This window comes from Lygodium microphyllum, chromosome 2, assembly GCF_053477565.2.
Source record: "Lygodium microphyllum isolate KBCC chromosome 2, Lygodium_microphyllum_v1.1.10, whole genome shotgun sequence".
Classification (NCBI taxonomy): Eukaryota; Viridiplantae; Streptophyta; class Polypodiopsida; order Schizaeales; family Lygodiaceae; genus Lygodium; species Lygodium microphyllum.
The window spans coordinates 70859215-70876950 of record NC_141136.1 but is presented as its reverse complement, the minus strand read 5'-3'; the positions used below and the strand labels follow the sequence as shown (position 1 = coordinate 70876950).

At 43.4% G+C, this 17736-nt stretch overlaps 1 pseudogene; it reads right to left on the bottom strand.

Annotated features, from left to right (window-relative positions):
* Window positions 1–1107: 1107 nt before the first annotated feature.
* LOC148039876 (putative glucan 1,3-alpha-glucosidase) overlaps window positions 1108–17736 on the bottom strand; it is a 37118-nt pseudogene continuing 20489 nt past the window's right edge.

The following is a 17736-nucleotide window of genomic DNA, read 5'->3' as shown; positions in this document are numbered from 1 at the left end:
TTACTCACCTCTCCCTAACAGTTCGAGCCCTGGTGGTTAACCAAATCCTCTTAGTGACGGCCTAGTACATCGCCTCGTGTTGGTGCTTCTCATCTTGTGTAGTTCAACTTTTCCGCCTAGTGCGGAACTTCCTTTGGTCCGGGTCAGACGGTTCCAAGGATTCCCGTGCCAAGGCGGCATGGGCGACCACCATCCGAGATCGATCAGAGGGAGGGATTGGGATCATAGACCCACAGTATCAGAGTATGGCCTTCTTGGGCAAGCTTATAGTCCGTCGCCTCACACCAGGAGGGCAGACCTGGAAGGTCCTATTGCAGGAGGATCTTTAGAATTGGAGACCAAGGGTTGGTGGTGAGTGGAGGCTGTCCCTATGATGGATCTTCATGACAGCCCAAATCACCCCCCCAAATCCCCCTTCTTACGTAGCCTGCTACGTGTGTGGCAGGGTTTTCGTAAGGCCCTAATCCAAAGCCCCCCATGTTGCCAAAAGGAGATAGACCGTCAGTCGATGATCTAGAACCCCCAAGTCAAAGATCGAGAAGGGGCACAGATTGGCAAGTGCCCCCACATCTAGTGGGTTGGTAGGGAGGCTGGCCCAACTCGTACCATCAGGACATGGCGAGAGATGTACAAGATGATGGATGAGGAGGTGCTGCAATGAGTATCAAGCTGCCAGAGAAAAGTGGAGTTGAGGAGAAGGGAGATAGACACAGCAATACCTCAAGAGTGACTTGCTCCCCTGATACGAGAGCCGATAGAGCTCAGGGAGGTATGGGCCGCTAGGTTCTCACCCAGCAAGTATCCTCCTATAGGTGGCAAGTAGAGTGGGTGGCGCTCCACATGGAACTTTCTTCACCGTGCACACGAGGGGCATCTGGTCCTTGACAAAGGGCAATGGGATGAGGGGATAGCTATCCTTTCATGGAGGAGGATTTGGGTGATTGGCCTTCATGGGAAGATATGGCGGCTGGACCCTTATGTCTTTTGGAAGGAGCTCAGGGAATAGCGCCTCTAGATCTGGGAGGGCAGGCCACTTGATGAGCTAGAGTGAGATCCGGGAGAGCGGCTATGACCGGCCACTATGGTCACAAGAAGCCATCGAGGTTCCTAGAGTACACTACTAGCATGTACAAATTGCCCCAACCTTCTAGGTCCCAGCAAAGAAAGTATGATATAATACAAGGGTTTGTCTTTTCCATTTTTTAGTTTCAAAAGACCTTCAGTTGTTGCCATGTGAAAATAATACCATACGCATTATGAACATTGTGGTGTTCCATACCACCTCGATATGCAAAGAGTCCGGAGGCATGGTTGCCTGAAAAGAATAATGCCAAGCTCAAGTAAACTATGATGCTTAACTAGTGTAAACCCAAATTATTTTCCTATACTAGTTTTGAAACTGAAGAGGGAAAAAAAACACAAAAAAAGCTATTTTCATTTACTTTTTCATAGTTTGTAGTTCATAAGAGCTGATACCTTAGGGACATTGAAAGCAAATGACCCATTCATGTCATTCCAAATACACAACGAAGGAGTGGACCCACCGTCACCCTTCATAGTCATCATAAGAATACTTTCCAACCCAGAAACTCCGTATATTTGGACTTAGCATATTAAGATAGGATGATGAACTTGACCAACACCAACCATCATAGTCCCTACCATGAACATCCTTCACATAGTATCCCTTGGAAAGTAGAATCTTTGTGTAATGGAAACATGTTGTCTCTCTTTATGTGGGGATCCAATCATTACCATATGTTGGACCTTTGACATAAGCTTCTCCTACATCACAAATATTTGTCGAATGTGAAGTAGCACTTACCATCTGCGTGCTCAATGTCAAGCCAGAGTACATCATATGAAATATTGTGTTAATCAAAGCTGGCATCCACAAAATAAACATCAGCCTCATCTTTGTAGTTCCACCTAGACTGATGATATGCTATGGTAAAAGATTGAGGCATTGTAGGTAACCTTGTTATTGTAGTGTATTGGTGCAATACATATTTTGGTTTTGGACCTATGAAAGAAGACATCCACAATGCCACTTTCACTAATCTAGTGTGTATCAATTTCACCTGAAACATCTAGATCCCCTTTATCTAGCCTTGAGTTAACACATCTATCAACATTTCTAGAGAGTTCAACCAGAAAAGGCCAATGCTTCTACCTACACTTGAGACAACATGAATGGAACGGGTCCATATGGTCCAAATGGAGGCTCCTCAATGCACTCAAACACATCAAGGTTAAACAGACAGTAAGGCTCAAAGACGATGTCAAGGTTGCATGTTGGCTTTGAAGCAAGACTAGTGGCATGTTTAGGAATGCCATATACATGTTCTGCTCCATGGAAGGACACATCAAAGTTGATAGACTGAAGACCACATGATCTCAAGTCTGTGGTGTGCATGAAAATGTTCCTCCCATTCTTCCCCTTCTTTCTTCTCTCTCAGCTGCTCAAAATGGAATAGCCTTTGTTGTTGAAAGACAGTAGATGCGACTCACCATCCTAGATGTAGACGATGCTTGACGTGCACCTTGATGTTGGACCCCATATTTTTTTAAAAATCCCCTCCTTTCCTAACAATTTGTGAAGCTTTAATTGTCTAGAGTGTTTTCAAGCCTCCAACCATGCATGCTTGCTAGCATCAACGATGGTAGGATCAAGATACTCATTGATCTTGAGATGCACAATGCCATCAAAGTAGACAAGAAGATTGATGATTAAGGGGTTGGAGGGCTCGTCATCAGTGACATTGATAGGGAGTAGATTACACATGGCCATCTACAAGGACCACATTTGATGCTTGATAATTGGACTAACCACCTGATGGGCTTGAGCTTTCTTACAAAAGGAGGTTCAATTGCAGTTCCTCTCTATGTGAGCTGTGGACATGGCTTACCCATATAATGAGCAGTACGAGAGGGAACAAGAGATGGGTTGTCAAAAATTTGGTGCCTTCAAAGTCTATTGTCTTGGGCCCTACCCTATGGGTCAATTGGTAACTTTGTAGTATGGACCTACCAAGTGCCCACTCTCGAGTCCACAACTCCCAAGTCCCAAGTGCCCGCGGGCTGCTACCCACCTCTTTTCAAAATTTGTTTTGAGATTTCTTTTAGAACATATCATTGCAAAAGGGTTCAAGAGACTATATGGACTCGAAAGATTGAAGTCTGAGAGTGTCTCAACAATAATATTGCAAGTTTGCTCATGATTCACGACCATTTCTCTTAGACAACTTGTCATATCTGTAAACTATTAAATACATTGGCTTACATACACTGCTAGTATACTTATATGAGAACCTTAGAGAAAATAATATGTATGTTACTTTAATATGGTGGAATGTGGTCTCTACTTGATGCTAGCATCTCTATCTTAGGGTGGCAGCTCATAGGGCTTGTGGCTGGCATTATCAATGGGCATTGGGGCTACATAATGTCCACGTGATCTCAATTCTCAATGGACATGAAGGCCAGCTACTACACAACAAGCTATCTTAGCTTCACCATAGTCTCAATGGGCTATATTAGCTTCACAATAGTCTTAATGGGGCTGAGTATGTGAAAGCTCTTCATTTGTGCCTAATTGTTGGTCACAAACATGGATTCTTGGTTTGCACCTAGGCCCTAGTCTTGTTGTTGTTGACAACTAATAAGTGTCCATGGGATGCAACCTACCATTGAAACTTGATCCCTTTTGAGATGCACAATTTTGAGATGCACAATGCATCATGTGAATCTGCAAGTCACAACTCTAGTATCTAGGTTCTAGGCATTCAAATTTGTGAATCATCACTTGCTACTAGCTAGTATATTGAGTGAAATCCCATGGTGGGTTTTAGTGTGGTTCATGTGGTGATACATGCCTTGCAATTTGGTAAATATTCTAATGGGCTCACTAAACATTGTTCTTCTTTGCTTTTAAGGCTTTTCTACAACCATTATTACGGCTCATGTTAAGCCAAAAGGATTTCCCAAAGGGCTTCATATTTGACACAACTTTATCCGCATATCATGTGATGGGTAAACTTTCAACGACTAGATGATGAAATCCATTTTGTTCAATTGCAATCTTCGTAAAATTGGTATGGGTGTAGATTGTGTACACAATAACAAAAATAGATTGAGTACGTGTTTTACACTCTACAAATTGTCTAGAATCTTCATGCTTGTAGGTTGCAAACATAATGTGTCTAAACTCAATATGTTCTTTGTCTTGTATGACTTTTGATTAGATATTGATGGTGAGGACTTGGGAACAATTCCATTTTAGGGAGGTGATTCATAAACTTTAAGGACTTCAACTATACGGCATTCTTACTCTTAGACCAAGGTAGAAGCTTTAAGCTCTATCAATATTTTAAAAAGTAACTATAGTATTTCAAGCATCTTGATACTTTATACTTTGTTTTTTAGTATATATATCAATGGCACCCCCAAAGAAGAATGGGCAAAAGACTCTCAAAGCACTCTTTGGATGGCTAGCTTGTACCCAAGTTATTGGGAAGCTATTGATTCTCCTCTTGATTTTGATCTTAATCATGACTTGCAAGAGGATATGGATGGAAAATTTTCCTCTAGATTCATCATTCTATCCATAAACATCAACACTAAGGAGTTAGAAGATGTAATCCACAACCTAAAGGACAAATAGGAATGATCATTAGGAAGGATCTCCATGAAAGGTTAAATGAGAGGCTATCCAGTGTTGAACATGATGAAAGGAGAAGCTTGCAATCTACCCAGTCAGATTGTCATCATGCAAGGCAGCCGGGTGGTGCAATGAGCATTGGAGGTGGAAGTAGCAAGGCGAGCAGTGCAATCGTTTGTGAAGGCTCTAAGCCAGTACCTTGTGCAGTGACCGAAGGCCATGCGCGCCAAGGTGGAGCAGCCAATAACTCAACTATCTTAGTGTAACGAGATCCTGAAGGGATAATTTATATTGGTATATATAGCTACAAGCAATTGATCCAACAATATTTAAATGGCAAACTCCAATGTAGTGACACTCTACAATTGGCTATGTATACCCTAAAGAAGGCATTGGCTATGGCAATATTTCTCCATTTGGACTTGGGACTTAGACGGGTACGCAAGGCTTCATGCACATATTCTTCTACCCACAACAAACTAGGCAGATCACAATGGCACTCAAGGCAAAGGTGCCAGACAATGCCAATACTTTGCATGTGCAACTGGATGGAGTCGGTGCTACGTCTGATGTGCAGGTGCCCAAGTCATCTTTCTACAACACCATACAAGTTTGTGGTTTTAACATCATCAGCACTGTACAATACCACTATGTAGGGATGAGAGCGGTCACAAAAAATGGCACCCATCTTCTGGATGTTGAAGTAGTGGTGATGTTTGGGCCCGCCGTTGTTTGTGGGCTTGAAATACAACAAGAGCCAGTATCGAGGGGCACCTGTCACCCATCTCCTATACACTGCCCACTCATCAACATCTAATTTAGCATGGTTCTATAGCAAATATTCATCCCTCAAGGCGCAAATCCCATCAATACCTACTATATGAGCAACGGATTTGGCAGTGGTTACTTCGGATGATACATGTGAGCTAGTGATCATCGATCATCCTCACTAGTTCTTGTTAATAATCAATGCTATAGTATTTGTTATTGTTAATAATGACTCATTTATCCTTAACATTATGCTCATAGGTCAATTCAACAATAGAACAAAGGGTGTTGTTCTCTATATGGAGTAATTACCAGACGAAGGACCCTAGTAAGATACCACCTTCAGACGATGCAGGGACTCTCGTAAATTAGGGAGCCGATGTGCACAGCGGTAGCTTTGGGAACGAAGGCTCCGGCGAACAACGTTATTGGCGATTTATGTTGAAGGTGGAAGGTGCCAAGGCAGCGTGCATGGTGGAGCCCGTTGTTGGCACTGCGGGTGTAACCACGGCTAGGGGCAGAGTCGTGAAGCACATCACCACAGGAGAAGGCTGCCGAGGTGCAGGGAACTGTGCCAAGGGAGAGGTGGCAGGCCTACGACAGAGAGAGAGAGGAGTCAGGCCTAATGTGGAGCATTACAGCGAGCTGCTCAATTCATGACAGGGTTTATGCGTCTATTAAAAGATGGGTGATTATTGCATGGCCAACGTACCAATGCATGCGAGGGCTTCTTCATTGAGCACTGAAGGATGTCCTACTTCGTCACCAGGTTCATCAACATGGCGGGAGGCGAGGTCACCTGCGGAGTTCACGTATGCTCAACAGCAGCAGCGCCATGGGGGGGCAGCTTGGCGAGAGTTGAGGAGTTCACGTATGCTCAGTAGTGTCGTGGGGTAGCTTGGCGAAAGGCGAGGTCACCTATGGAGGACTTTCCATATGATGGGCAGACCAGCAAGATGGGGTAGCTCCAAGAAGTTGTCAACTCCAGGAAGTCATCAGCTGGGGGCATGCCTGGGGAAGCTCTGGACCACGGAGAGAGAGAGAGCGAGAGAGGAACCAATAGGGGGAGAGAGATTCAAGGGGGCCTAATCATGATCTAGCAACCTCTAGGAAATTTCAACCATTAAATCACTATCGTTATAGAGAGTCGAAAATTATGAGAGAAAGAGAAGGTGGGCAATTATGATAGAAAACATGTTTCAAAAAAAAATAAAGGAATGAAACACCTGATATGCAAAGAAGCTTACTTGGTGTAGCAACCACAAGCAAAGTTATTGGCAGCATTCTCCTTGCCATTGATTAGTTGCTCAATGTGAAGTATGTTCATGTGTGCACTTCATCGATCATAATGGCCTCTCCAGATCAACAAACACAACCCATGGTACATGCTTTCTTGCCTGAAACATCATTTAAAGAATCATTAAATAAGGTTAAGAAGGTATCACAAACTTACAAGGAGGCGCTTACAAGTCACTTGCTAGACTTGAAAGAAGTTTAGCAAGCCCCTCGAAGTATGACCTTTACTCCAATCCTACACCTTTTCACTCTTCTTCTTTTCCACTTTTCATGAATTCCTCATGTAGTCCTCACACTACATGATAGTTTTTGTTTTACAAAACTTTTACATTTAACAACCTAGTCAACAACCTCATGGATCACATAGACTATATCTTGCACTACATCGCACACATGACATTCATCAAACACTTCCCATGCTTTTGTAAATCTGCCACACTTAGCATACATATCCACTAGAGCATTTCTAAGCACAACATTTCCCTCCAACACCCCTAGCCTAACAATCTCTCCATGAATTTCTTCGTCCTTGTCAATGGCTCTTATGTCAACACACATGCTTTCAAGGCGCTCAAGAGGGTGACTACATTAGGAATGTGATCCTCCTGTCATGCCTTGTCAAAAAATTGTAGTGCTTCCCTACATTGCCATGTTGTGCATTACCTATGGTAAGTGAACTCTAATAAATATCCTTGATAGGAAGCTACTCACGCTGCTTTTGCAAAGCACTACACTTGGCATACATATATTCACCACAGAATCGCAAGGCACACTCTCTCTCTCCAACCACCCTAGTCTATTTATCTCATCATGAATTTATTCACTCTTTACAATTGTTTTTACATCTCCACATGCTTTCAAGGCACAAGTAAAGGAAACTGTAGTGGGGTAGTGCCCCTCATATCGCATCTTACTAAAACATTTCAATGCCTCCTTCCTTGCCCGTGTTGTGCATACCCTACAACTCATGCACTCCAAGACACTACATAGTGCATAGGAAGCTTGTCCAAGAGCTCGTGCACTTCTACAAGTGCACCACATTTGGCATACATGTCCACCAAAGAATTGCCAAGCACAACATTTCACCCCAGTCACCCTAATCTAATGATCTAATCACAAATTTTTTTGCCCTTGTCAAGTGCTTCTACATTGGCACATGCTTTTAAGGCACAAATAAAGGTGACTAAAGTGGGGGAGTGTCCCACCTTTTGTCACTTAGGGTCCTGCCTTGACTCGGCATCTACTACTACCAATCTCTTTTGCCCTACTGTTAGGGTTTCCATGCTCTTTGCTTGGGCTAGTTCCTTGTTAACAAAATACTGCAACTAGGCCATAAGATTATTGGCATTGACCATGGCCTGGGTGCCCTGGGTAGGCATTGCTATTGTGGGGCTAGGTACCATGAGGGGTGGAATGGGGTGGATGGGGGGCTTTACCCTTGCCCTCTTGCATTGCGATTGGTGTGCCTTGAGGCACATGTGTGCTTGAACCTAGGCCCTCATCTCTCCTCGGGCTCAAGGTGTCCATCTCGTCTTGCTCTCAGCTTGTTGTTCCATTGACCAACGTTTGGCCAGCTCGATGTCTTCCTCTTCCTTCTTCCTCAACTCCTCCTCCTTTTCAGCGGCCTTTCTCTTCCTCTCTTTTTCATCTCTTTTCGACTCTGCCTCCAGCCTCTCAAACTCTTCTTTCTCTTTCTTCTTCCTTTCCTTTGCCTCTTGCTTCGACTCTTTCTTGGCTTTCTGCAAATCCGCTTTCTCATTTTTCTTCCTTTCTTCCTCCTGCTTTTCATGTGTTGCCTTCTTCTTAGACTTCTTTGATTTCCTTTTGTTGGACTGAGCTTCTTACTCTTCCTCCTCTTCACTAACTATCCTCTCACTCGATTGTTCTATGTCATGATGAGGAGGTGACATGTTAGGTGTTCCATCCACTCCCTTCTCTTCATCATGTGCCTCCTTTATCGCTTCCTGGATAAGAGCAGTAAAGTTTCCTCCATACCCAATGAATGAGGCTTTGGCTGAAGGCTTCTTTCTCTCGGCTCCTTTTGATGCTATGGACTCTCCACCCACCTGTCTCTCCACTAGTGCTTTAGTGGATTGGTGGTCAATGGTTTTCCACACGTAGCCATTCCAATCCACCTCATCCAATGAGTCAGGCACCATGCTCTCTAGCATGGGCATGTTGATCCTGTGCATAAGCGAGTTGCACCTTTGGCTGGAGAAGAGGGAGTGGATCACCTTAGCCTACAATCTGACCTTTGAGTCAGGGATGTCTTGGATGCTTATGCCATCGTTTGTCAAGACGTCCTCCTTTTTCATCTTCAGCATGGCATAGACATTTCTCTTCTGTCTCTTTTCCACCTTTGGTTCCAATCCTAAGCGCCTTCTCTACCAAGGCCTTACTGAGCGGGATCTGCACTTGCTTGGTTCCTTCTCTACTCCCCACAGTTACTGTCCCACACTCCTTGTCACAGGGTCATATGTCCTTAAGAATTCCACACACTCAGTGTGATCGGGTCAAACTTTTCAATGTACTTGGCGAGGTTGTACTGCTCTACAACCCTCTTGGCAGCCTCCTCATTGGTGTCAAGAATCGCCTGGTGGAGGGGGTTGCTCAAGATGCTGCGCCGAACACACACAGAATGCACAAGGAGAAGCTCACTCAAGAGACAAGAAGAGAGATGGAGGCCAAAACGTTTTCTTGCTGATTTCTTCTTCTTCTTCCACTCTCTTTACAATGTACACAAAGTATAGATAAGATACAACATAAAAGGAAAGTGGCCTACTAAGTCAAACAATGCATAACCGACTACACTAGTCGACTGGCGCTATAACTATGCCAGCTGTAAATAGGTGTAACAACCTGAATATAATAAGTGATGAGTCAGTGGCCATGTGAGAGTCATAATGACCACCGACGTGCTAAGTGTAGACGTGTGGACCCATCTAACTAGGCGGTCCATCATCAATGTCCGCATGTGTTGAGCTTGTCATCTCAACACTCCCCCTCAAGCTCAACTGCATCTCTGCAACTCCAAGTAAGCTTCGAAACTTTTGAAGCTTCTCTGTACCCAAGGCCTTCGTGAAGATGTCAGCTATCTGATCCTGTGTGCTGACATACACCAAGTCAATCTCACCTGCTAGTACCTTCTCTCTCACAAAGTGGTAGTGTACCTCAATATGTTTTGTCCTGGCATGGAACACAGGGTTCCTAGCCAACTGTATACTGCTCATGTTATCACAATAAATGACAACTGGACCTTCCACCTGGACATCCAAATCAGCCAATAGCTTTTGCAGCCATACTACCTCACATGCTGCAACACCAGCACCTCTATACTCAGCCTCTGTACTCGACAAAGCAACTGTAGATTGCTTTTTGCTGCTCCATGCAACTGCTGCACTACCAAGAGAGAACATGTATCCGCTGGTAGATCTTCTATCAGACATACTACCAGCCCAATCTGCATCTGTGTATCCAAACACCTGTACATCTGTACCTGCCTCATAGAAAAGTCCATAATGTAATGTGGACTTCACATATCTCAATATGCATCTGACTGCATCCAAATGTGGCTTTCTAGGTACTTGCATAAACTGACTCACAAGACCAACAGCATAGCTCAAGTCTGGCCTTGTAATGGTCATGTAGATCAAACTCCCCACTATCCTCCTGAACATAGTAGGGTCTTCTATCTCATCCCCAACATCAGCACTCAGCTTTACATTCTGCTCCAACGGGACTGAAAGTGGTTTGCATGCAGTCATACCATACTTGGACAACATATCCAAGCCATACTGTCTTTGGAACAGCCATATACCATCATCACATCTGATCACCTCAATGCCAAGGAAGTACCTTAGCTCACCTAAATCCTTCATCTCAAACTTCATCTTCAAATAGCCCTTGACTTCAGCAATCCCACTATCACTATCACCTGTAATAATCAAGTCATCCACATAGATGACTATGATGACCAAACCTGCATCTCCCTTTCTCACATAAAGTGAGTGATCAGCATCAGAAACATAAAAGCCAATATTGACAAGATACTCTCTGATCTTGTCAGACCATGCTCTTGGTGCTTGCTTGAGCCCATAGAGTGCCTTCTTCAACCTGCACACATACGTGGGATGCTCTAAATCTTCATAACCTACTGGCTGATCCATATACACTTCTTCCTGCAAATCACCATGCAAGAAGGCATTCTTTACATCCATTTGCTGCAACCTCCAACCTTTGGCTGCTGCCAAAGCAATCACACATCTGACAGTTGCCATCCTAGCAACTGGACTGAAGGTTTCATCATAATCTATGCCATATGTTTGGGCATAGCCTTTTGCAACCAGCCTAGCTTTGTACCTGCTAATAGAACCATCTGCATTGTGCTTAATCTTATAAACCCACTTACATCCAATAGCTTTCTTTCCCTTTGGCAATGATACTAGATCCCAAGTCTTATTGGCCTCTAATGCAGCCATCTCCTCATCCATTGCTGCATCCCAATGAGCATGACCAACAGCCTCCTCAAAACATGTGGGCTCAACATCCTCAACTAGTTTCACCATATAAGCATAATGGTGAGCTGCATAACCCTCAAAACCAAATCTTTTAACAGGGTATCTCACCATGTTAGACCTGCGTACCACTGGAACACTCAATGGAGTCTTTGCATTAACACGTGCTCTCTGCACACCTGGAGTCCTCACTGAAGAAATGCCAAGCTCATCATCCAAGCTCTCTGAGCCACTGGAGTCTCCATCAAGAACTGCATCAATGCCTTCTGACACTTTATTCTTTCCTTTGTCTTTACCTGTAGTGCTACTAGATGCACTCGAAGATGTAGAGGTACTCCTTAGTCTCCCAGACCAAGGACTACCAGATGATGTCTCTGGTCCACTAAGAGTCCGTGATTCTTGCCTTTCAGCCTGCACATGAGTGTCATGAACATCATCAACATCCAATGCATCACCACTAGATGCATACCAACTGCTCATTTCATCAAAGATGACATCCCTGCTCACTCTGAACTTACATGTGATAGGGTTGTAACAGCGATACCCTTTTTGCTCTAAAGAGTATCCAATAAAGATACACTTTTCAGCCTTTGGATTCAGTTTCTTCCACAACTCATCTGGCACATGAACATACGCAATGCAGCCAAATACTTTCAAGTGTGAAACATCAGGCTTCTTACCTGTAAAACATTCTTCGGGGGTCATACCATGAACTGCAGCTGTGGGAGTTCTGTTCATAATATAAACAGCAGTATGAACAGCCTCAGACCAAAAATGCTTAGGCATATTCTTTTCAGCCATCAAGGCGCGTGCAACTTCTGCAATATGCCTGTTTTTCCTTTCTGCAACCCCATTTTGCTGTGGGGTATACCTGCATGTGAACTGTCTCTTTATCCCGTGAGACCTCAGAAAATCACTGAACTCATTTGAGAGGTACTCTCCCCCTCCATCTGACCTCAGGCACTTTACTTTCAAGCATGTTTCTCTTTCAACTGCAGCCTTGAAAGTTCTAAAGTGCTCAAAAGCTTCACTCTTTTCCTTCATAAAATATACCCACAGCTTTCTAGAACAATCATCAATGAATGTGACAAAGTATGAACTGCCTCCAAGAGATACATTTTGTGTCGGCCCCCAAATGTCTGTATGCACAACATCAAGGATATTTCTGCTTACATCTCTGTCATGTGAAAAGGGTTGTCTTGCCTGCTTACCAAACTGACATGCTTCACATACCTTCTGAAATTCTACAACTTTAAAAGTAGGCAAACCTGTAACCAACCCTTTGGACTGCATTAATTTCAGCCTTTGTACATTTGCATGTCCAATGCGTTTGTGCCAAATTTCAATGTCTGCAACAATACCTTTTCCTTTGGCATACATAGCAGCATTCATAGTAGAAATTCCAGCATCTAGAATGAACATACGTCCAACTCTACTTCCCTTTGCTACCAACCTGCACTTGTTATTGAAGTCTTCTACAAAGCAGCCCTTTGCATTAAATCTGACTTGCAGCCCTTGCTCTACCATTTGACCGACTGACACCAAGTTCTTTGTAATAGATGGCACATGCAATACATCTGAAAGACTCTTTGTCTTACCATCATGCAAGGACAAGGAAACTTTTCCAATGTGTGAAATTGGGTGGCATGAGTCATCACCCGTCTGCACATAACCTACATTCTGCAAATCCTGCATCTCCCCAAACCATTCTGCATGGCTGGTCATATGATTGGATGCACCTGAATCAACATACCAAACATCTTCATGTGTTCCCTTTCCTGTAACAGCATTCAGCATATGCTGTATAACGAACAAACGTTCATTTTTATCTTCATTCTGTCGTGAAGACGATGCATAGTTTCCTTGCTGCAACTTACCACTGCGGATATCATCTCTCTTAGCATAACATTGGGCTGCAATATGACCTGTTTTGCCACAGTAGTGGCACACAATACCAGAGTTGTTAGAACCTCTGTTCTGCCATCCACCTCTTCCTTTAAAGCTCCCCCTGCCTCTAAAGTTACCACGACCTCCTGAAACCTGCATATCGCCAAATTGATGATTCAATCTGTTTTGCTGGTTGTCACTACCACGTCCTGTACCACGGCCTCTTGAAGAGAACCTGCCACGTCCCCTTCCTGAACTGGAGTAGAAAGCTTGGACATGTTCACCACTTCTTTCAGGTGTCTCACTCTGCATGTTGATCTCTTCAGTGATCATAAGGGAGACCAACTCATCGAAATCTGGAAATGGCTTTCTGACATATACAGAAGTTACAAAAGACTTCCAAGCCTTTTCATTGTTAAGTCCACCCAAGGTAGACGACACCAAAATCATCATCGGGCATTGCATCAATCGCTGCCAATGCATCTGCAATGCTTCTTACCTTCAGTGCATACTCATTGATAGACATCTTCCCTTTCTTCAACGTATTCAACTCTTGCTTGAGTTGAATCTTTCGTGCCTTTGTATTTACAGAAAACATACTTTCAAGTATGGTCCAAGCTGCATATGAATTCTCTGCATTTCTAATGTGTCCCAGCATATTATTGTCAATTACTGCAGACAACCAATACATGACCTTTTTATCCTTTGCATTCCATTCCTTCCGTGCCTTTGTCTCTTCTGCAGTTGGAGGATCACTCATCTCCGGTTCCTTTTCTTCACCTGAAACAAACTCGTAGAGGCCTTTTCCAATAAGGAAGTTCGTGACACGGAACTTCCATGAAGGGTAGTTGTTCTTGTCGAGCTTCTCAATGATAGGGCTTCCACTGTTCTCTTCCATTATCACAAAATTAATACCAATAGCAAGTAAATCTTCTGCAACCCTTGACCTGTAGTGCACAGCAATACACCAGACAGCCTTTTTAACTGTCTGCTCAACAATACATGCAATCTGCAACTTTTTTGCAGATAAACCTTGTGTTTACTCACTGGTAAACACTTTTGAACTTACAGATCTGAAATCTGTAACCTGCGCACCCACGTTCGGTCAATACAGTCGAAGTCACAGTGTACCCCGAAACTGCTGTTCGCAACCTTGCGGCTCTAAAACGGGCCCTGAAACGGCCTCAAATGCCCAAAATCTCTGCGGATAAGCCCTTTTTAAAGCCCTAAAGGGCTTATCTGCAGAATATACAGCGCTCTTCGCGCACACCAAATCTCGCTGCAATCTGAGATTTTTGCTCTGCCCTGCTTTCGGTGCCTCCACAGGCACTATCCAAGAGAAGGAGTGGAAGAATGGGAGAGATTCTTACCCGTAGCTTGCTTGCTTGAACCTTGCTTCTTCTCCTTCACTTCAACCTTCAAAATTAGCCTCTCTCAATGGCGTGGCTCTGATACCATGTCAAGAATCGCGTGGTGGAGGGGGTTGCTCAAGATGCTGCGCAGAACACACACAGAATGCACAAGGAGAAGCTCACTCAAGAGACAAGAAGAGAGATGGAGGCCAAAACGTTTTCTTGCTGATTTCTTCTTCTTCTTCCACTCTCTTTATAATGTACACAAAGTATAGATAAGATACAACATAAAAGGAAAGTGACCTACTAAGTCAAACAATGCATAACCGACTACACTAGTCGACTGGCGCTATAACTATGCCAGCTGTAAATAGGTGTAACAACCTGAATATAATAAGTGATGAGTCAGTGGCCATGTGAGAGTCGTAATGACCACCGACGTGCTAAGTGTAGACGTGTGGACCCATCTAACCAGGCGGTCCATCATCAATGTCCGCATGTGTTGAGCTTGTCATCTCAACAATTGGCCACCACCTCTTCGATGTTGTGAATGCTCCTGAATTTGAGCTGCATTTTCAAGGGAAAGGCCATACTTTGCCCTTTCCGCTCAGGCTTGGTCTTGTTGTGACATCTTTAGCTCCTGTCATGAACCAAGGTTCACCCTTAGTGCTTACTTGCCGAAAGAAAAGACTTCATGCTTACTGAATTGAAACGTTTTTAGTACAGAAATAGACTTTCCCTTCAAGTTTTATTTCAAAATTTTATGACATTTTCCTCAATCACGAGTTAATATTTTCCTTCCTTTTCTATTCTTAGGTGTGGATTGAGGCTTTTAAGGTATGTTTTTCCTTTTCTTGTTTCCTTATGTGTTTGATTTGATTTTGATTCACCTTATCCCCTTACCCTCACCTCCTCGGAATTGAGAAGAATCCTTCCTACTAGGATTGAAAGTTAGAGGGTAGAGGGTGTTCAGTGCATGGGCATAGTGTTTTACTTTCGCATGAGCCAAGCATAGAACTTTGCATTATATTCCATATGAGCGTATCGGTCCATGTCAAAAGGTTAGGTGCCTACCTAGGTGGTGTAAGTAAGAGCATCGAGCAAGGGGTCACCAAGGTCTACATGGCTAGCAATGTACAGTTCCTCCCGATGAGGATGAGATTTAAGTAGGGGTGTCCCTAAATGTGTTCTTCCATGGGTCGATGGTCAAGAATGGTCGTCGATACCCTATAAGAGGTTAGAGTGACATAAGTTGGGTCGTACTCTGATGTTTTGATTGCATGTCATTGCTCGGCATTTATCATGATCCTGACATCCTTTGAGCTCCCATCGAAGGTGAAGAGCGTATCATTTCCTCAAGAAAGGGGAGTCGCTGGCAGTAAGCTGTTTCAAGTCTTCTATCTCTTGATCATTGGCATAAGCTATGCGCTTGTCATAAGAGGTGATGAGGTGTTTTTTCTGTGCTTGTTCGTGGGAAACATCGGTGGCAATAAGCTCCTCAGCTGCATCAGAAGCCTTGATAAATGTTAGAAGAGAGAGAGACAGAGAGAAGGGTTAGAGCAACTATGAGGAGCCGTATGCTCACACTCACTATTTCTCTTATTCCATAATCCATATATCTAAAAGTGAATACAACACTCTAAGTTTTGTAAGACCATTCACACATAGCCTTAATCCACCGACTTATTTAATGTCCCACACTTGCTGATACAACTGGACATAGCTAAGACTCTGTCGGTCACACACACGAGCTTGAAGTCTCAACACTCCCCCTCAAGCTCAAGATAGCCTGTGCACACCAAGTAGCTATGGAAAAACACTGAACTTATCTTTACCCAAGGACTTGGTAAAGATCTCTACAACCTGCTTATCCATCTTCACATGCATAAGGTCTACTTTCCCTACAAGAACCATCTCTCTAATAAAATGGTAGTGTACCTCAATGTGTTTAGTTCTGGCATGATATACTGGATTTGTTGCCAGTAGTACACTACTAAGATTGTGCATAACAAGGTCACTGGAGCATCCACCTGTATGTCTAAATCAGCCATAAGCTTGAGCAGCCATGCAATCTCACATGCTGCCAATGCAACACCCCTATACTTTGCCTCAGTACTAGACAATGCAACCGTAGGTTGCTTCTTGCTGCTCCAGCTGATCATTCCGCTTCCAAAGCCAAAAGCATAACTACTCATAGATTTGCAATCATATGAGCATCCCGCCCAATCCACTTCTGTGTATCCAACTAATGTCAAGGGCTTATCTTTCACATAGAATATCCCATAATCTACAGTGGACTTAACATATCTCATAATCCGCCTAATGGCATCCAGGTGGGGCTTCCTGGGCTTCTGCATGAACTGACTTATGAGCCCAACTACATAACTCAAATCAGGCCTTGTGATGGTTAAGTAGATCAAGCTTCCAACCATTTGCATGTACATAGTCACATCCACAATTTCAGCTCTAGTGCTAATGTCCAACTTGACATTCTGATCAAGAGGTGTATTCAATGGTTTCATTCAACCATGCCATATTTCTTCGGCATTTCCATGTCATAGTGTTTCTACATCAGTCATAAACCATTTTCAGCTTTGATCACCTCAATACCCAAGAAATACTTCAATTCACCTAAGTCTTTCATGTCAATTTTAGATTTCATCATTTGCATAACATGATATATCCCCAAGTCATCATCACCTGTGATTATCAAGTCATCAATAGATGAGCAGTATTACCAACTGTTCTTTTCATAAACAGACTATGATGAGCCCTGCCAACTTTAAATCCCAAACTCTGCAAGTAATTACTGATCCGTGTATGCCATGCTCTTGGAGCTTTGCTTCAGCCCATAGAATGCTTTTTTTAATTTGCATACATAATGCTAAAAATTAGGGTGTATATACCCTTCAAGCTGATCCATATAAACATCCTCTTCCAAGTCACCATTGAGGAAAGCATTTTTCACATCCATCTGCTACAATTTCCAACCGTTAGCAGTAGCCAACGTGATCATTGTTCATATGGTTACCATCTTGGCAACAGGGCTGAATGTTTCCTCATAGTCTAACCCATACTACTAAGCATATCCTTTAGTAACCAGCCTGGCTTTATACCTCTCTACACTGCCATTCGACTTGCATTTAATCTTGTAGACCCATTTGTAGCCAATGGTCTTCTTTCCTTCTGGAAATGGCACAAGATCCCAAGAACTATTTTTAGCCAAGGCATCTATCTCCTCATCCATAGCTGTGTACCA